This window comes from Pezoporus wallicus, unplaced genomic scaffold (genome assembly GCF_028554395.1).
Source record: "Pezoporus wallicus isolate ANWC-B61680 ecotype Strahan unplaced genomic scaffold, APGP_CSIRO_Pwel_v1 contig_7553, whole genome shotgun sequence".
NCBI classification, from domain to species: Eukaryota; Metazoa; Chordata; class Aves; order Psittaciformes; family Psittacidae; genus Pezoporus; species Pezoporus wallicus.
In genome coordinates this window covers 901,974-923,491 of record NW_026635101.1, presented here as the reverse complement: position 1 = coordinate 923,491, position 21,518 = coordinate 901,974, and the positions used below count along the sequence as shown (strand labels likewise).

Below are 21,518 nucleotides of genomic sequence, written 5' to 3'. Positions count from 1 at the left end.
TATTAGATTGGGCTGACCTGTGCTTCTCATCCATGAAACAGCCATAAGCACTTTAAGGTGGCAGAAGACACTTCACCTCAACATGCAACAGTAGTTCAAGAGTCCACAGCAGCACTGCACAAGACAGCAGGATAGGAGGTGAGGCAAAGTAATGAAGCCATTAGAAAATGAAATATGAGCACAATATTAGGACAACCACCAGAACAGAATTGCCCAGACTAAAAATGGGCCAGAACTCAAGGTGACAAATCTCTGCTTTGACAAAATTGGTCGTTAAGGTCTCAAATAACTAAGTGCAGGGGAAGGGCAAGCTGTGCTGAACCCCAGGGTCCCTGCAGCCTCCTGCCACCTACTAACCAGCCTCAGTTTTGCTCATTTTTCTCAGTCCAGTGAAATTGCTGCCTGCAGCATGTCCTCTGTTTGCAATTTGCTCACTTTGCTGAATGGCCTTTCCATCTCCAGCCATTTCACACCCTGCTTCTCGTGCTGTTTGCCTTTCCCATCGCTGTTTATACACTCAATTAGCTCTCCTTTCTCAATTCCTCTCCCTAAGCAGGCATCACTGCACTCCTTGCTCAGCCATAACCACCTCCAAGTCTCTCCGTCACCTTCAGCTCTTCCAGAGCTAATGACCAGAACGGACCATGTGGCAATGCAGGTGACACCCCACCTCACCTGCAAGCTGGTCAGACAAACAGCAGGTCTTCTGACAGCAACGTGGTAGAATAGGTATATCCCCTAGCTGCTAGATATCCATCAAAACAGTTAAGCGCCCTTCAAGGGCCTGTAGGGAAAGGGCAAGGGGGAATGGTTTTAAAACTGACAGAGGGGAGACTTAGATGATACATTAGGAAGAAATTCTTCCCTGTGACGGTGGTGAGGCCCTGGCACAGGGTGCCCAGAGAAGCTGTGGCTGCCCCATCCCTGGCAGTGTTTAAGGCCAAGTTGGATGGGGCTTGGAGCAACCTGCTCTAGTGGAAGGTGTCCCTGCCCATGGCAGGGGCTTGGAACCGAGTTGGGTGAGCTTTAAGGTCCCTTCCAACTCAAACCAGTCTGGGATTCTAAATGCTAGTGACTGCTTTCTAGTGTAAATCCAATTCTTTTTTGGTTTCATGACTCAATGAAGATAAAGGGGGGGAAGATAAAGAAAGAGAGACAGGAACAAGTCTAAATAAATGGAACTATTTTCACAGGCTACCTATGTCTAAAATTAGGATGTAGGAGAGAAAAGATGAAGAATGAGTGAATAATATTTCATACCCAAATGGAAATACAGTACATTGCAACTTCTAGCCCAAAGTAATGAAATGCACTGTTGTGTTGCTACTCTCCAGCTCTCAGTGGCAAACAAAAAGCAGCATAAATCCACTGCAGGCACAGTAGCTTACATCAGCAAAAGTACCAGTTGTTTTATTGTAAGAAAACTGTATTTTTAGAAAGGCAGAAAATCTTTGGGTTTGGGGTTTTTCTGGTGATTTTTTTCCCTTTTTTTTTTAAGTGCCTTCTTCCCTCATTTTACAAAAGCTTATTACTTAAAGTGTGCATTTTGGATCTGTATTTGCGATCCAGAGGCATAAAAAGCACAACTTCAGTGAGGCTGCAGCTCCTGAAATCCTCTAAAAACTGGGTCTTACTGATCCTGCGTGACATGAGGGACAAACTACATAAATGTGTCTCAGGCTTGGCAAGAAACTGTCTGAATAATCAGGTTTAGCACACACAGTGGGATCATCTAAGACAGAGCTGTGGAAGTAACGGGAAAAGACGACAGGAAAGTGCTACAAGGGACGTTTCTTCCCTCCCTGCATAATTTAAGCCATGTATTTATGAAGCATAGTGAAGGTCTAATTATGTTAACTTGTAATGAATGCTTAATTGTAATTAGCCACAGTTTCAAGCTGGAGGGAACAATTATTTTCATTACTGCTAATTAATGTACAGGATGCTGTGTAAGATATTTGCTTTTAATTCTAACAAAGTGACCTCCACTTTGTTCCTTTTCTCTTTTAATACAGCAGGTTTCAGCTCTGCCCTCTCTGCTGCTCATCCCAATCCCATTGCATTTATTCTTTTGCTGCCTTTTAAATTTTCAAGCTGTGTCATCTCTATCCGTATCACAAGTACGGCAAAGCATTGAAGTATTTGGGCATTTTCTTAGCGTAGGTGTATATGCTAAGAAAATGCCCAATAAGAAAAAACAGAGGTTTCTCAGAAATGGATTTGAAAGAGTCTCATTTCAGCAGATATTTCTTGAAAATTGTGTTTCTTATCCCCCCCCCCCCCCCCCCCTTTTTTTTTTGATTTTCACATTTAGAATTTTTTGGCTGAAGCATTTTGACTTTCAAAGTTAGGCTGGGAAAAAGAAAAACAATCTTTTTCACAAATAAGTGAAATGATCAAATGAAGTTATTCATATGGACAAAAAGTAGTTGAATATGGGCCCTTATTTTTTCTATACTTGGTTTTTGTTTGGCACCATCAAGAAGATGATTTCCTGCATTTTCCCCACTATTTTTACTTTATCTTCAAGTCAGTGGTGATCTGCCACCCTCCCTGAATCAATTATCAGCTCTTCCTTTTGCTGTTTTCTCCTGAATATCAGAACCAGGATTATGGAGTCAGGTTCAGCTTCACATCTTTGATATCTTCTTGGTATCATTTCAAAGCTGTCTGCTGTATGATCATCCAGCAGTTACCTTCTTATTCCTCTTTGTCTTTAGGGTTGAGAAGGACTATTTCTAATTCCTGGGGAAGTTGGTATGAATTTGGCTACCACATAATTCCCAACAGCTGTATTATTATTATAGCAGAAAATTACAGTCTTTTAGCAAACCTAGCGCATTTTGAACACTCAGAATGCAGGCAGCACTACTGAGCACAATTCCAGCTTGGCAATCCTTTCAAAAAAACAAAATTTGCATTTAAAATTGGCATTGCATGATTTGTGGCATAATGATAGGCCAATGAGTGAAAGCTTGAATTCCTTTTGTGTTCCATCTAGATTGTATAAACAGAGAGATGACATTGTCCAAGAGTATTTGTGAGAAATATTAAAATCCACTGAAACAGCCATAACTCACACATAGTGTCAGTACCACATCAAGGCAAAAGGAGTGCAGGTTTTTCAAGCACATATGCCAGTCTTACATGTTACTCTGCTATTTAATTCAGTTAAACAACAAAAAATAGGAAGTATATAAACCCCAATTTCTCAAGGCATAAATGAGACTAATAATTAGAGATTAGAATGGCATCAAAGGAGAGTGCATTACTTTTCTTTATATATTCATCTCAAGTGCCTGGTACTGCCTACTGCTGTTGGATGTTGACACCAGGGCAAATGAACTGCATGGTTAATCCAGTGCAATGATTTACAGAAGCAATTATTATCTCTCTATAACTACAAAACAATAGGAGCAACAATCCCTGACATAATCTTATCACAGTCTGCTACTCCATTATCTCCATACAGGTAAGTCACAGACCTGGTTTTCCATCTACAACAAGATGCAAATCATCAAGGCTGACACTTGAATAGCTTAGTGCTTGTCACAACTCAGCGAAATGAGTCACTGAATATTGAGTTGTATGGATTACATGGGTTACTACTAGGAGACAGCAGGATCGGAGAAAACATTCCTCATGGCTCAGCTCCCTCAGTTCAAGTACAACCTACAGACCTACCTAAGGAGCATGTTTGTTTTCACAGAGTAGGACCCACCACTTTAGAGACACCCATCTTTCAGGGCAGCCTAAAAGCCACTGTGTGAAAATCAGCTCTATGTTTTTCCTTACAGATTAAATGTTACCTTATGTGATAAACCCACAGCAACCTACCAGAATGCAGATTAATGTAAAGCAGAGTTTTAAGGTTTTGTGTTTCCTTCCTGCTGCATCTCCTACCTTGGCTTTTGTTTGTTTGGAGTGTCTTTTCAAACCCGTTTCCCCACACTGCTAACAGTAATGAAGAATGAAGAAAGAAGAAACTCCAAACATGATCAAGAGAGATTTGAAATACTCCATGGCAATATGCAGGTACACTAAAATAGCTCACAGCACTCAGACTATCACCAGGAGGCATGTTTTAATATGACAGATACACAGCAGTTTATCCTCTCCAAAAGCAGGGAGGAGAAGAAACACCAAGTTCTGTGAGCACTTTGCAACATCCTTTTGTCATTAACTTGTGAATTACATCAGTCAGGGAATATGCAGATCCCTCTCATGAAGTCCCAGGCAGCTGATATGTCCCTCTTTCTATAGTTCTTTAATTAAAAGGGGGAAAAAAAAGCCAACACTGGCCACTGAAGATGCCATTACATTTCTCTGCAGCTTCTGGATAAGTTTTTGATGTTGTCCTTGACAGGAGGTAATGGAATAATGCACATTGTGAGGGCCAAGCCTATTTCAAGGAAAGAGGCCATTTCTGTGATTTTTTTCCCCACAGTTAATTCTGAAACCAGAATCTTTGAATTAAGGTCAGCAAATCAAGTGACATAAAATGAAATCATAAGCCTTGCAGCTCTAATTCCTGAAGTGCAATACAGCACATCCTGCCCTCAAAGGATTAACACCAACATGCACAAAGCATGAGCAGCAGAAAGATACTTTAGCTATCGGCTTGAGTGTTACCATGCTGAAATACAGCATACAAAAAAAAACAAAACCAAAACAACACAAGACGGATGTGGAGCTGATGGAGCGAATCCAAAGGAGGCCATGGAGTTGCTCTGAGGGTTGGAGCAGCTCTGCTCTGGGGACAGGCTGAGAGCTTGGGCAGCCTGGAGAAGAGAAGGTTCCACAGAGACTTAGAGCAGCTTCCACTGCCTGAAGGGGCCAACAAGAAATCTGGAGAGAGTGGCTTTTGACAAGGGCCTGAAGGAACAGGACAAGGGGAGATATAGATGAGACATTAGGAAGAAGTTCTTCCCCGTGAGGGTGCTGAGGCCCTGGCACAGGTTGTCCAGAGAAGCTGTGGCTGTCCCATCTCTGGCAGCGTTCAAGGCCAGATTGAACAGGGCTTGGAGCAACCTGCTCTAGTGGAAGGTGTCCCTTCCTGTGTCAGGGGGTTGGAACTGGATGACCTTAAAAGTCCCTTCCAACCCAAACCAGTATGGGATTCTGTGCATTTATCACTATATGTTCATCACAGTGATGACATAGTCTCTGGTAGAACAGAAAGAAAAGCCACGACACACAGCCTAGAAAACAACATTATCTGCCCCATGTGAAACCATGTCGTAAAGGCATCCTCAGCTGCTTGAAGTCTGGAATTCAATAAATTTTGCAGCCCCGGACAGTGGAGCAGCTCCTCAGGAGCTTCTGTTCCCAGCACAACCTGGCCCATAGCTGATGAGCACCCAGGGTACCTTACTGTGGCCGTTTAAAATGCTGCTATCTGCTCAGTATCTCAGACTGTGCCAGAGACTAAAAAAAGAGATTTGAACAGAGGCAACAGGTTTTGAGCCAGACATGTTTCAGTATCAGTCTGCTGCTCTGTACTGGGGATAGCAGCTCTGACACATGTCAATCCTCAGGGGGCAGGAGAAACTTATACTGCTGTTGCTGGATGTGTGGCACCCACAAAAGCCTTAGGAAGCCCTGGGCAGAATTTGAGTCTTCTATGGCTCCCCTGACACACTGTCCTCCAGATTCATTAGAAAGTGCTGTGACTCAATTAGCAATGTAACCCATAAAATATGAGAGATCTTTCTGCCTACAGCATGGTTGTGAGGGTAATAGATCTGCTCCTTCTGATTCTAAGCAATGTGAACAAGAATTATGATTTTGATTTACTTTTCCTGTTTGCCCCTTTATTGCAGCATAGCATAAGACTAAAGGAAAAAAAAAGCAGCAGCTTTAGATGAGTATCAGAGAGTATGTCAGATCATGTACTTCGATCAAGACAGAATGACAGCCAAGATGAAAAGGGGAATTCCCTGAACTGTGCCACACAGATCCTTTGTTTTCAAGTTTTCTATGATTCTAATACTCAGTCCACAATAATAGAGGCATCATACAGTTAAAACTGTTACATACTCAAAAACCACTCTTAGTAGCATCTAGTATCTGCACCTTTTCATGATATTAGATTCATCCTTCCAGTGTCCATCTGTTTGATGCCTCCAGTTTTCTTCAAGCAGAGTGAGAGTACGTCAACATCCTGAGGTCTTTCTTATCAGGAGTTCCATGTTCACAGAGCCAGCCCCTTCTTCCTCCTCAGTCTTCAAATCTATGAAGAGTCATTTTCATGTTTTCTTGACAAAGAGTCTGTCTATATGATCTTTCTTTCCTTTGGCTCCCGATTATTTGTTGGGGTATTTTTTGGTCATTCGCTGTTAACTCTGCACTGGCTTCATCCAATGGTAACTCTTCACCAAAGGCAACTCTCCTGTAATGACTGCTGACTGGAACCCCCAATATCACCTTGCCTTTTCACTCTGCCACAAAATCTTTTATTTTTACAAATGGTTGCTTGCTCTTACTGTAAAATAAAGCTAAAGTGAAGCCAAATGATGCTGGAATCACCTGACTGCTGGACTGCTAAAGGCAGCCTGGCTGTAGCAATCCTAGAGAGTCCCTCACATCATCACGTTAATACAAAGCCTGCAGCCTTGGACTAGGAATGTCACAAATCCTATTCACTGGGCAGTGACTGTTCTGATCAAGTCTGATCCATTGGATGTAAAGCTTCAAAAGCTGGGAAACAGAAGTTTCTTTTACAAGACGTGCCAGAAAGATGTTACAGTCCATGATTTAATGAACTTTGGAGTAGGTGGCATCCCTGTGCTGTGTCTTTATATCCTCATCTTATTTAATTAGGCTGTAAAACCTTGTTGAAAACTCAGATCTAGCAAGTCATACTTTCCAAGGTAAATTGGGGTTGAAAGATTCCCATTTGCCAGTAGGAAGGCTGGAAGTTCAACAACAGTAACAGCAATAACTGTGACCCAAGTTCTCCCAGATAATTCTGAGCCTCACTCCAATTTTAAGCCTCCCACTTCTCCACGAGCTTTTGCAGATAACGATAAGGTCCTGTTACAGCACAGTATTTTTTTTACATTGCTAATCCATAAAATACTATAGAGGAGACATAAAAGATAGAACTTTATAAAGTGTTCAACACAAAGAGCTAAGTATGTGGTTAATGTAACAATGTCCTTTTAAGTTCCCCTGATAATATATGACTGAAATATAACAAGAAAAAAAATAGTCTTTTTTTTTTATTAAGGAAATGTCCCTTGCCCTTCACTGCAGGATTAGTCTAACTTGTCTGGCTCCACAGGATCTTACGGCTGTCTGGGATACAGAGACCTTTTAAGTTGCTAGGCAGTGTAAGATCTAAACCTTTTGCCTAGCAAATGGCCTAAATAATTCTATTCTGTCAGTTATGAAAGCCTAACAGTCTCTCCTGATCTCATCTGCTCACAACTTTAAAGTGTTTGAACCCTTAATAAATAAGCCTTCTGATTCCCACACACACTATGTTAACAAAAGTGCCTCAACGATCATGTCTGCAGTGAGCTTCCACAGCCCAAGATGAGAAGGGATGTGTGTTCGCTCCACCTTCCTGCAGAGTGAAGATACCAGAGCAACATACTCACTACTCATCAGCACCCTGACTGAGAGACCATAAAACAAGGACAACCTACATTGCTTCCAACCAAAACAACTAGGGACCTCTCTCAGCTTAGTGTCACCTCCCTGAAAGATCCAATGTCTCAGCAAGATTTCTTTCTTAGTTAAGATCTGTGTTGGGTACCTCCTTTCAAAAGTAGTTGGGGGGGGGGGGGGGGTTGTTAATGATCTTACTGGATGACAGGCATTAGGATCTTATAGCACATTCAAAGGTAAAGATATGATCAAGGTTTAAGTGTGTGTCAATAGAAGGCATCCAGCTATTTTTGAAACAACTGTTGTTCACCCTGATGAGGACTTCTGGCAGTAAAATTTCTCTGAGGTTCTGAGAACAGCAGAACTAACCCAAATTTTGTTGCTCCAGGATAATCTAGCTCCCATTCAGTTCCAAAAAATGGAGGATCAAGCCTGCATTATCTCCTACCTCCTCAGGGAGGTTAATACACCCCAAGATTCTTTTGACAGCCTCAGTCTTCACTGCCAGAATTAAGTAACTTCCTGTAGCAAGGGCATTGATAGCAAGCACTATCCAACGCAGTATATACTAACAGAGCCATTCCTGAGACTTACCTCCTTCAGATGCATCCTCTGTTCAAAATGAAGACAGAAGACACTTCGCACAATGACAGTTTATTGGTCTTTCACATCCTACAGGGTCAGCAAGACTTTCTCCAGAACCTAGGGCAAAATCATACAGCTCAATTAAGGAAAATACCCAAATGAATCCCAGAAGATACTGACTATATCCATATCTGCTTGTCTATTGATAAATCATAGTGATATTACAGAGGCAGAGCATACAGATGTTTTATTTAAGCCATTATTAGAACTGAAAATGATTCTTTTGTTTCCAAGGATTAGTGATTAGGCTATAGACCCAGTTGCCGTAATGTCAGCTTCAACAGCCTAAAAATTTTACCTGTTTTGTAATGGTGGTTTTCAGAGGCCAAAGAGCTAAATTTACGGGTAAATCAACAGAGCCCTGCTAAATTACAACTGCAAGGAACACAGCACCAAAGCTTAATGAATTGGCTTTGACTCGGGTCACAGAGCTGACAGCTTCTGTTTCTCAAATCACCTTTCAGCAGATCAGCAAAGAGGCAATGACAGAGCCCAGCAGTATCCCAACTCTCCTGTGCCAGAAGGAAAGGGGCACCAAGAAGGAAATGAGGATGTGAAAACCCATCAGAGTCACAAGAAATAAAGCTCAGCCCGTCATCATGGATATCTTGTTACTTGGTAAATCAGAAGTAGGTGCTTTCTCCTGATCAGCATCTCTGTTTCACTTGCATGATCATCACCCATTTATTTCCTCCCTATCTCAGAAGTAGACAAACTCCTGCTGCTTCTTACAAAGCACTTTAAAGTCTTACAGGATAAGGCATAAAATCTTATTTGTTATTACTGTATAACTGTCAGGGAGCTGCGTTACAAGGTGATGGTGAGCCAAGAGCTAGCAGTGGCCACAATGCAGGCTGGGCAGTAAACCCATGGGCAGGCACCACAGCACCAGAGCTGGGCAAGCAGAAGGGGGTGGTGATAGCAGCATGTCCTATCAACGGTCCTGTGATCACCAGGCAGATGTAAAGGACCAATTCATGTCCAAGGTTAGTTCAGGAAACCCAAACAACAATCCAGGAACAGACCTAGGAACAGCTATATCCACAACATGGTGCAAGGACTGGGTGTCTAAGCCTGAGCTTCAATGAAACCCCTAGGCCCTTAGGCAGAATATGTGGCTTGGGGTCCCAGACGAGGTTAGGCAGAGCATTAAAAGCCTGCTGGTGACAAGGTGTAAGGGCCAACAGCAATTCCAAGAATACCTTCCCACCAAAGCAAAGCCTTTCCCGCAAGAACTCGAGGCTTCTTTCACATGACCAAGCTGCAATAAATTGTTGATGGGTGAAGAAGGTCAAGAAAATTTTTCTGTTCAAAATTTGATCCTTGCAGATGTTATCAGCTAAGAAGGGACTAAACTCAAGTTAATTATTTGGCGCAAATTACAGGCAAAGCAAGTCTGCGCTGAGACACTGTGCTTGAACCCAGTTGGCCACTGCAGTGTGGCTGAGATTGACTGCCCGGATCTGGCTCCAGGTTCTTTAGGACGGAGCTGCACGCTCCAGAGTCAGAAGCAGTGGATCAGTGCCAGTGTGGAGCAGCACTGTCCCTGAGAGAGCAGAAAGGGCCACACTGGGTAAATTTCACATAAATATTGCAGAGTATCCCAAGACTGGACAGTTTTCCCCATTGCCTGCACCAATCCACATCAACAATCAGCACAACGGACACATCTTTATCTGTCCCAAGTTTTCTTTGGGACAAATTATGCCCCAGAGTGCATGGGAAGGTTGCTTCACAACAGACCTTTTGCCCCTAAGCTCTAAAAGGGGAGATGAATTCCAGTTCTGATTGAAAACTGACGTTATGCTTTAGCAGCTAGTGATCTCAGAGCAAAATCAAAAAGTGATTAGAAATCAAAAGCTGGGCACTGGCTTGAAGTTAATGAAGTTAATTTATCATAGATCCTGCTTCAAGTAAAAATAACAGACTGTCTCATGAAAATCTGGGATAATGGTTGCTCTGGCACCAGTCAACGCTTCCAGAAAGAACAGCAAAATTAGTGGTCAAGGAAATGAAAAGTGAAACAGTGATTTATATGCAGCCCTAGGTAATAGCAGTGAAATTAGTGAAATTAGCTCCAGATATTATTTCTGCTCCTTAGGTAAATCATTTGAAACATGTCAGGCAAAAGCTAATTCTTGTATCAACTGCAACTGGCCTGAGAATGCATTTCCAGGGGTGTAAACCTAGGGAAAAAGGGAACTGCAAAGAGAGATTAATGCATCATAATGCACAAAGCAAGGGAAAAGGTCTAAACAACATGAAAGTTTCCATCATTAAGGATTTGTAAGGGAATTAATTGATGGCTTGCTATGCTAAAGCTCCAGAGCCTACTGATGGAGTGTTCTATCAAAGCCCATGCCCACTTGCTGCTCCATTCCCGTCAAAACACATCCTAGCATAATGCACTGCAGAAAAAAGTCAAATGCGTGCTAGAGATGGAAATTCAACATGGAAGCAAGACAATATTTAAGGCACAAGTGTTTCTTTGAATGCGAATGTAAGATTTGCAGTATGTGCTAAAATGGGTAAAACAGGCAGATAAGCAGTAGAGTCAGAATCAACAAGGTCGAAAAAGACCTTTCAGATCAAGTCCAACCACTACCCCAGGACTGCCAAGCCCACCATTAACCCATGTCACTAAGGGCAAACTGATCTCCCCTCATGGCTGCCCCTCATGATCTCCACTTGCAGCCACCCCTCATCTGCCCCCCATAGCTGCCCACACTGTACAGCTGCTGCCCCTATACCTCATGGCCACCCCTCCTCTCCCCTCATGATCCCCCCTCATGACTGCCCCTCACCAGTCATGGCCACTCTTCATGCCCCATGGCTGCCCTTGCTCTCCCTTCATGATCTCTCCTCATGGCTGCCCCTCCTTTCACCTCACAATCTTTCCTTATGGCCACCCTTCCTCTCCCCTCACAACACCTCCTCACCGCTCATGGCTAGTCCTCCTCTCCCCTCACGATCTCCCTTCTTGGCTGCCCTCTTCTTTTTCCTCACCATCTCCCTACATGACCGCCCCTTCACCTGGCATGGCCGCACCTTCTTTCCCCTCACGATCTTCCATCATGGCCGCCGCTCCTCTCCCCTCATGGCTGCCCCTCTCTCCCTCCCCCCACCCCTCCGACTGACGCCCTTTGGATCTGTAATGGAGCAGATGAGGACGCACCAGCTCCTGGGTTCTCCAGGTGTTTGGGACAAATTCAGACCCAAACTCCTCTGATCCAGGCCCGGATTCACAGCCATGCAGGGAAGTTGCCCTCAAATTGCCCCACACTCACCCTTAACATCGGCCATGATGTGTGGTGCCCAGGAAGGAAAGGCTGCGTTAGTGCTGCAGGACGCGCACGTGGCTCCTCTGGGAAGAGCGCTGCGAATTCACAACGGTCACTTTGCATTTGCCTTTCCTGTCTTTTTTAGTGGGTTTTTCCCCCTGTGGTACATCGTTGTGCCCTGGTACTCAGCCAGCTCACCCAGCTAACAGCGAGGTAGGCGACAGACAAAGCTGCCTGAAACCTGGAGGCAGACACCCGGCAGGCAGCCCTTCCTGCTTCAGGCATCTGACTTCTGGCTGCAGCTCCCCTCAAGCCTCTGTGGCTTCCCAAATATTCACTGGCTTGTCTACATCATAAAGCAAGGTCTGCAACGTCAAAGTAACCAATGAATTACATTGTTTGCTAGGCTAACAGCGCGATAAGGGCAATGATGTTAAGATCTCACACTGAACCCACAGAGAGATATTATCTAACATTCAGTACTTGAACACACTAAAAACTGAAGGAAGAGCACAAAGGATTTTAGCTCAAAGCCAAGCTTCCAAATGTCAATGTCAAACAACTACAGATGTACACTTTTGCCTCACTGATTTATGGAAAAGCCCGCTACAGAAAGAAGAATACTTAAGAGAGAGCAGGTGTAACACTGAAATCCATCCTGGTCAAGTTTAAGGGCAACAGAAGCTGATGCAGTTCGATAGGAACATAAAAGCAATAAGCAAACGCCTTCTAAAAATACAACCACTCTCACAGGCAGGATTGAGAGCTGTAAAATAGAAATTAAGAAGCATAAAGAGAAACAGTGAATTTCACATGGCAAGGACTGTCCCAAATAACTGCTGGGGTTTAAGAACTACAGTCACCTCAGGAAAAAAAATAAAACCCAGACCACAAAAGATTGCGTTTATAGAGATTTTATAGAGATGATAAAACCTACGGACCTCTAAGCCAGACAAATGACTACTTGAAAGTGCCCTAAAGAAGTGGCTCTACTCTTTTCGCTTCCAGATGGAAGCAGTTATGAGCAGAATGTGATTAATGTGATTAATCAATGCAAAACAGTGGAGAGAAACCAGTGTAGGAAGCATCCGCCAAGTTTCCATTATTTTCCTATGCCAACAATTCTTTTGTCTTTATCTTCATCCAGCCACTCTTCCAAATAATCATCTTCAACAAGTTTGCTTTCCAAGATGCGGAAGCACTAAAACCATAACCATTTACTGCAACAGGAGTAGTGTGTCTTCAGCTGTGCATGTCCAACTGAATGACCTACATCCAATGGCTGCATTAAGGCTGGATTGCCATATTTCATAAGCAACGACAGAATGTCACAACTCGCATCTCAGAAGTGCTGCTCTATTAGAGACAGGAACATCCTCCTAACTCCTTGAATGTGTCTTGAAAATTATAACCTGTATCAACCAGAAAAGCATGATCATGGGTTTTGTCATGCATTGAGATGAAAAAAACTAAGCCAAAAAAATCTGTTCTACAAAGATGCTTCTGTCAGTGAAGTCTGTATTCAGGAGCTAGTCCTTGTGCTACAGAGCTTATTCTGCAGTCATCAGTAGCCTGCTCTGTAGAGGTCTTTGTGAAGAGCCTGCATTTCATCTATCAGCAAATGGCACAGAGTAAAAGACAAATAATGTGCGTCCAAAAGAATTGACATGACAGGTGAGCAGAAAAACACATGCTCCCAATGCTGTGAGAGAGGTGGGCAAGAGCTGCATTGTCATCACACCTCCTGATTTCAATATATATATTGGCATCTCCATACTTACTGTTAACTCGTTTAACTAATAGCAGTGATAACGGGAAAGCAGTATCTCAGTATAGCCTGGCATCCCACACCCAGGATCAGCAGTGAGGTTTCCAAATACTCAGGGCACTTTCATGACCATTATCACCACTTCTAACTGGGGAATGTAGAAGGGGAACAAAAACAGGTTTTAAAAAAATAAATAAACTCGCTGCAATAGGAGAAACAACAATATCCACCAGAGCTTCTTAAAGCTACTGCAATTGAGCATATATGTGCAAACACACCTTACCATGCTTTAAGATACAGCTTCAGATGCGGGAGCCAGAGAGACATGTATCACATACAAGGATAAGCATAACCATTTGGGTATCAGTAATTGAGGAATACTTTCTGAAGCAAACACTTTATGATATTCCACACAGACTTGCATAAAGCAGATGGCGTGGCCAGCTCACTAGGAGCAGGCTGACAGCATGCTCAACGTTCCCAGATGGTTCTGAAGCCACCGGGTATGTGGCAGTCCTTTCTAATAAAGGCTTTCTAGACAGGATCAAGCTTTATTTGAATGGCAGCAAATGGAGAAAGTCTGACAAGCGGCACAGCTTTCTGCAGACCGATATCGCTGATAGGCAAGAGTGCATGGTAACTATTTCATGATTCTATGACATTACCCACCAGAAAGCAGCTTGGCTGAAAGATCCAATGAACAGCTTGGAAAAGAGAGCCCAGAACAGTCAATGGCAAAGGTAAAGCAAGAAGGGGACAAGGAGCTCCCCATGCTTTGGATAAGAGTCTGTTCACAGGAGAGGGTGCCAGTATGAAGAGGGCTCCAATATGAAAACAACTCAGAAAAATGGGATGGGAAGGTACTTTCACAATTTATAGTAAAGTATAGAAAGCAGAAGCATGGGCTTTTTTCAGAATTTAAGGGTTGTAAAATAAAAGGTCAGATATGTTATTTTTTAACCATCCAGAAAGCAAACTTCACTCCGTAAAGACAAGGCTGCAGTTCAAAGTCAATGCTGAAGTTGTTAGCATCTGCTCAGTCCCCTGCATCCAGCATTGCGGTTAAAGGTCCTTACTGACAATTAGGCAGTTCTAGCCCCATGCTGTCCCTGCTGCAATAGCATCTGTCACGAGCATCAAATTTCTATTCATCACCCTCCCACTGCATACCCCTGCATTTTCCCTTTCCTGCCTTCTGGTCCTGGACTGTGCTCCCTGCACTGGAGCACTGAGACCTAGCATAGATCATCTTTTTGTCTCCTATAAGCCCTTTGGAGAGGCCTTGTGAAGGAGGACTGTCATTTTAAGAGTTTTACATTATGTAGGTTGCCTCTTCCCCAACTGCATCATCATCTTTGGAAACATCCTTTTCAAATATGTAAACTCTTAAGCCTTCACTTTCTGTCACATACCAGCATTTTCTAAATGCTTCTAAAAGCCCAAAACACTTCTTCCCCATATCTCATACTAAAATAGCTGCTGTCTATATACACAGACAATGTGTCAAAGAAATCACGTTGTCACAAGTTTATTCATATTTTTCTGTGGTACAAATAATCACTCTGCACTAATCACTTGCAGCACTAGGGGCCTAATTTTCAAGTCAGAAAGACTTCAGTTTAGCAGTGCAAGACTCCAGGATATGCAGTCATTCTGCAGAACTGCAGCCTCAAAGCAGTTCCTGCAGATACAACAGAATCACTAATACTCAGTATCATTAGCTGAAAGTGTAAGGCAACTGAAGCACAGCCCATCTGTAATTACAGAGACTGTCCTGTCAGTAAGAGTAAAAACATTTGATTCATACATCACTATTCTCTTACAAAAATTATTCCCCAGTCATCCATGAATGAAATGGGAATTTTGCCTCAGCTGATAGTGTCCAATTCATAAGCCAGAATGTACCTCCTATTTCTCTATCATTTAAAAGCACATCCTTCAGGCTGTACGGTGGTTCAGTTAAATCTTCAATATTAGTGTGTGATGCTATCATAAGGGGGTAACTACCTAATAACTGCTTTTCTCTTCATCTAGAGCAGAGATTTCAGCCCAACCATATCATGGAAATTTGTGGACACCATGGCCCTATTCAAAGTCGATAAAATAGTTTGGATTCTGGTTACTAAATTCCTTTCTATAGGATGGAGGATTATCTCCTAGAAAATTCTTGTAACCATCTGGATTATCAGCATACCCAGCCAAGCACACAAGTTCCACGTGCTATAGGACCAAATGCCAGAGGTGTCCTGGCAGTGCTCATTTGTCAAGGCACTAGAAGGATATTCCCATTGTCCCTATATCCACATCCCTATTATTCTTAATTTAAAATACTTGCCAGTGTGAGAATTTTTTTCTACCCTTTTCCAAATGTGAAATTTTAAGGCAAAGCTTGTTGGGTACATCTCTAGGAAACCGATTATTCAGGTTACGAGTCCTTGACATGCAACAGGGTTATCAGCATGAGGCAGCAAAGTAGCTGCACTCCACAGGAATAACAGCTAAAAAAGCTTAAGATCAAAGTTTGGACTATTCAGGGCAGGCAATTCTCAGCTTGTAACTCTCGATATAATTCGTTACCAGAAAAGCTGAAATGAGTGAAATAATTTCCTCTCTGAAAATACCTTATACCAGTGTCCAGGGTTTTGAGCCATCTGGAAAGGTGCAGCACAGATAACACCCAAGGGTTCCAAAAACACTTCCTCTTTTGGAGTGCACTGCCACCATCAGCATGCAAGGAGAACTTCTTCTGAGAAGATACAGAAGAATGGAGAGCTAAACCCAGAAATCAGGATAGACCACTGACTCAAAAGAAGTAGATGCTAAAACGTCTTGCATTTCACATAATCGCCAGAGGGACTAGTAACCCATAAAAATGAACCAGTAGATGATTTTAAGATAAACCCACATAGTTCCTGTAATGGTCAGAGACTACTACTCCGACATTTCTGGGTTTGATGGTATGAACAATGCTTGCCTCTCAGAAACATACACAGACACACATACTTTCCAAGTTTCTGACCTTCTGCAAACCATTTCCAGAGTGTGGCTGAACCAAGAGCTCTAACCAAGATCTGAATGTGCAGCCCTGCACTACTGCCTTCCAGAATTTTCCTAACTGCTCAGGAGGTGTTACTACCCTCCATCCCCACTCAAATTAATATTATATCCAATGCTTCCAAAGGATATTTCTGCTTCTGCTCCCAAGATATCTCTGGCACAGATTAAAGCCTGCACATCAGACCTGCATTCAAGAATCAGAATCCCAAACTCAAAGGGCAACAGTTCTTTAAGTGTTGTATGGAGAGCAGAGCTCTTTGTTCCATTTTCATTGACACAAATAGGTAAGTCATTGCCCTTTTATTACATCTACCAGAAGAACACATCTTTCTCTCAACAATATTCTCTCCTGAAAGGCAGACACCATCACAGCTTTTCCTCCCTGCAACGTATACAGCCAGAAATAGCTCTTTCTTGTACCCATTCATGAAATGTGGCTGATCATCAAAACCTTTCAACTTCTCATTTTCAAGCTTTTAAGAAATCACAATACTTTTGTAGAATCACTGTCAGGTTCTGCCTTCTCCAGGATGCAGGATTATGCCTATCTTACTTTGCTGCTGAACTCTTCAGTACTTCTATTGCATTTCAAAGCAGCTATTCTTGACATATTGCTGTACCTCATGCCCTTCTTGATTATTAGCCAATACTTCTTTTTAACTTCATTGGTGGATCAGTCAAGACTGGATTAGGGCAAAACATTCTCAGCTGAAGGTCTCAAGTGTGAAATTCAGGCAAAGAGCACAGCACACGGTCCCTGGGACAAAGCCCTTCCAGTGCCTCTGCAAATATTTCTGACAGCTTTATTCCTAATGGGTTTCTGGGAGCCATTCACTCTTTTGATTTCATTTCACAGGCAGTGTGTTTCTAATAGGGGTCTTCCAGCCCTCTGGGATCCCTTAAAAAGACTTTGGTCTCATACTTTTCCTCATACAATCTGTTACTTTCTCAGATTTTTGCATGCAAGTTAGCTCTTTATTGTGGGAGTTGCTTATTCTGGAATTAACACTACATGTTTCTGGCACTGAATTTGCATGCTGACACCTATGAACCAGGAGCATACTGCAGAAATATTAAGCAAGGATGATAGCAAGAGAGAAGAAGCTGTAGATGGAAGGGCTTTACATTAATATTGCATGACCTAGGAAAACAGACTGCACAAACCTATATTAATTCAGCAGGAGGGGGAAGGAATAGAGGATGAAAACATGCTTAAAGCCAAAGCTTTATGGCATGAAGGTCTAAGGTTTGTCTATTAAAAGCAGGTGTGCACACACATACAGATATCCCAAGAAATCAATTTTGACTTTAAAAAAAAAAAAGGTAAATGGGAAAAATGCCAGTGAGGCTGCATGGCTACTTGATATGCATGACTCATACAGCAGTGTAGACACCTCTTTCTCAATGTCATCGGATAAGTTTGAATCTAACCTCATAAGGAGATGGGAAGTGTATTTTATTTGGAGCATGAACAGAAAACCTGAGTTTCTCAGCTGGAGTATTTTCTTTGCCACAGAGAGAAGCTATCTCCTCTGTCCCCGTTTCCTTCTTCCTCGCATCATCCTAGCCAAGCTGCTTTTTTTTTTCAGCTGGTTGTATAGAACTCCTTTACAAATCAGTTCCTCCCTGGAAGGTATACAGATATACATAGAATTTTTATGAAGACAGACAAAGTGCCAGAAAAAGAATTGTGCTTACTTAATTTAAAATGCTTGGAAATACAACCTGCAATCTCAGTAGGTTCAACATATTCTTCATCAATCACTGATAAAGATTTCAAGTCCCTACTGGAAGTCAGTAAGCACACCTCCTTTCAAATTATATTAATTTGGAAGTTTGCTAGAGGAAACAGTTTTCTATCTTGCTCTCTTAAAGAAATCCTCTCCTGCTCCAGTCAGCCCTTGGCCAAGCTTCTGTTGCTTACACAGAACTAAATAATTTGTTCTTTCAAGAACAGTCTCTTGCTCAGTCCCTACACCAGAATGATTCAGACAAATGCGCACAGTTCTCGTACCAGCTGCACAGAAGTATCTTTTGAAGTCAGTGCTATGATTCTGTGAAATCATCTTTCATAGAGCTCAGATGCACAAAGGTATACTAAAACCTTTTAGTTTGGTTTCCTGTGCTATAATGCCAGAAACACTTGTAAACAGCAGTTACCACTAATAAACAAAGTGGCTTCTAGATCAGTTGTAAGTTAAGGAACATTTCCTCTTAACTTTGTTATTTTTAATATGCATTTAAGCATAAACTGAACTGTGGCTTATCAAACTGATTTGTTCGACTATCATTGTACATTGTACAGCACAATAATGATACACAATTCTACTGTAACAACATGTACTAGACATCTGATAAAACAGACATTTAACTGTCTACATAATAAACCAATGTTACAAATAGCTGTATTTTTCTAATACTTCTTACAATCTAAACCTCAAAATATTATGCAACACTTCAGTGAAGCCTCCAAAAGGTAAAACGCCACCATTGTGGAAATCATCACAGAAATAAAGTAGCTACATCTCACAAGAGGATCCCGAAATGACCAAACAGCAACACTTTAGTGCAGTTTTCTAAACTTTGAACTGATTGACGTGGGGCTTCAAATCTTCCCAGCCTGGATCACACATCTCCAGGGCCTGCTCCTGCACTTACTAACTAGATTCATTTGTTTCAGTAGGAACTGGGGAAGTTTTATCATCATTAAGCTTCCATGCAGAGCAAAGACACAATCCCTTCTTCTGCTTCTACTCTGAACTTTAATCTCTCACCAAGTAGAAAGCTTCAGTGACCCCAGAGCTAAGTGTGACAGAAATGCAGGTCCACATTCAGTAACTTTGAAATGTAAAAACACTTGTCTGGTTTAACCCAGTTTCATTAGGCCCTAAAGCACCTGGGTTTGCCCTGAAGAAAACTGGGCCAGTCATAAAGATCAACCAGCTTCTAATATGACAGGACTAGGAATAACCAGTAAATGGTTTTAAGGTACCCAGGAAGCAATTGCATCTTAAACAACTCTGTGTGTTTGCAAAGACAAGTCATTTCTACTCTCAGACATGCAATCAAACTAACTAAAGTGTTTGGTTTAGTTCACACTGGCAATGGACACACGCAAAGCCACAGACTCATTACGCCACAGCACCATGATCAGGTACACAAGTCCTTTGCATCCTTCCAATGGAAAAATTGACATACCAATGGAATTGACATTCCAGTGGAAAAATAGAATTGATGTACAATTGACATACCATGTAGTTCAGGAGAGGAGAAAAACACTGAGAATTATGGCAACAGCAAAAGATGGCAGGGTTATGAGTACACCCAAATGAGCTTCAGTTCCAAGTGGGACAAGCTTAGCTTATGCCATTTGCAAGGGCACAGAATGCTTGAATATGGAGGAGTTGAGGCTACAGAGAAAACTGGGAGAAGAAAGAAGCATCTCTCGCACTAGGCAGTGTTTATTAGGGCAGCACCAAATCAGAAAGGAAAGAGGAAGCTGCAAGGATCATGATGAGCTCAGCCAGTGGAAAACAGCAACAGTGTTCCTCATTCCTCTGAAAATGCCAGTATTTTGGAGCAAGTCCCAGCTTGTACTCTAAAACAGAATGAAAGGTTAGAAATATTAGTATTTCTCTGAATATCTATTGTTTCTAGGGCAAATAAAACTAATTAGCTAAAAATTGCCTTTAAAAAATTCCAGCCAGATCATCATCTTCAACTCTCGGTGGTTTGTGCCAAAGCCTCTCTTTACCCAAAGAAATTAATGTCAGACAAAAGCACTCCCTGCCATGGACCACAGATCTAGGAGCCTTGTCAGCCTAAGCCTGAGTATAATGCTTTAAGCAGTTTGGGAACTCTGCAAGTCATGCTGCCATCCACAGCTAAGGGAGACATTCTGCCCTGTGCCCCTGCATCTCTGCTGTGCTGAGAAAGCCTCAGGAAAAAGCCTCAGGAAAAAGCAGTGAATATTGCAGGAAGCACCTTCTTCACAGCAACACACAGAGGCAGCAAAAAGACGGGATTTTGGCTTTCTAAACATATGTCACTGTTTTGAAATGCAATTATTAGTAATAAACTGAAAGAAAACATTTTTGGACCAATTCATTTCTGTACATTACCTTAACATCACAAGTCCACATAAACAAGCATGCTATTCTAAACTGGTTTTTTAGTTAGCTGAACACTTCATTTTGCCTTTTGGGTTCACTGAGTGTCATCCCCATTCCTGTTCCCTCACTCCCCAGCCCCACCTTCTTTCTTCTTTTTCGTTTTACCCCACCTCTGAGCACCCTTCAAATGTAAACAGGGGAGACAGAGATAAGACATTAGGAAGAAATTCTTCACTGTGAGGGTGCTGAGGCCCTGGCACAGGGTGCCCAGAGAAGCTGTGGCTGCCCCATCCCTGGCAGTGTTCAAGACCAGGCTGGACACAGGGGCTTGGAGCAACCTGGTCTAGTGGAAGGTGTCCCTGCCCATGGCAGGGGGTTGGAACTTGATGAGCTTTAAAGTCCCTTCCAACCCAGCCTGGTCTGGGATTCTATGACTTTGTGACACTTTTTAATTTCATGTTGAACAGCACACATATATTAGACCAATAGACATTTCTTTATGGCTCTGACATGATTAGCAGTAGCTGAATCACCCTTGTCATGCATTTATTAGCTTTTTAGAAAACATCTCTCTGACTGCATAAGCTAGCTGTGTTCACTGGCATCATTCAGCAGTTACCACTGTGGTAAGTAACGGGACTAATCAAGCTGAGCATGCCACATGACTTTCTGCTGTTCCATAGGAAGGACTTCATGCAGTGGATCAGTCATCAGGTAACCACTGGTTTTCAGGCACCAAACAGACCTAACCTGCCTTTCAACAACATAAATTTGTAGCTCAAGGGTTGCTAGTAGGATTGAAGGACTGTAATGCTCCCTTTTGTACAGCTATGGATGAAATATAGCCCAACCCACAGGACCCCATCAAGAATATGTTACAGGAAAGACTGTTCTAGACAAAATAAAGAGCATTTCAATACCTATAATACTGGCTTCAGAGTCCCTTGTTCCTATTCAGTCACATACAAGAGACGTAAATGTTGGGAATACAGCAAAGAGAGCCCTGTGCAGGCTGTTCACATTGCCAGGGAAAGACACAGC

General features: G+C 42.4%; 1 long non-coding RNA gene across 1 annotated transcript in view; it reads right to left on the bottom strand.

Annotated features, from left to right (window-relative positions):
• The window catches only part of LOC130596020 (uncharacterized), a 72,744-nt gene that overhangs the window by 6,997 nt on the left and 44,229 nt on the right, over positions 1-21,518 (bottom strand). Inside the window, exon 2 of the long non-coding RNA XR_008971440.1 lies at positions 8,209-8,316. This is a non-coding gene — a long non-coding RNA (uncharacterized LOC130596020). The remainder of the gene's footprint in view (positions 1-8,208; positions 8,317-21,518) is intronic.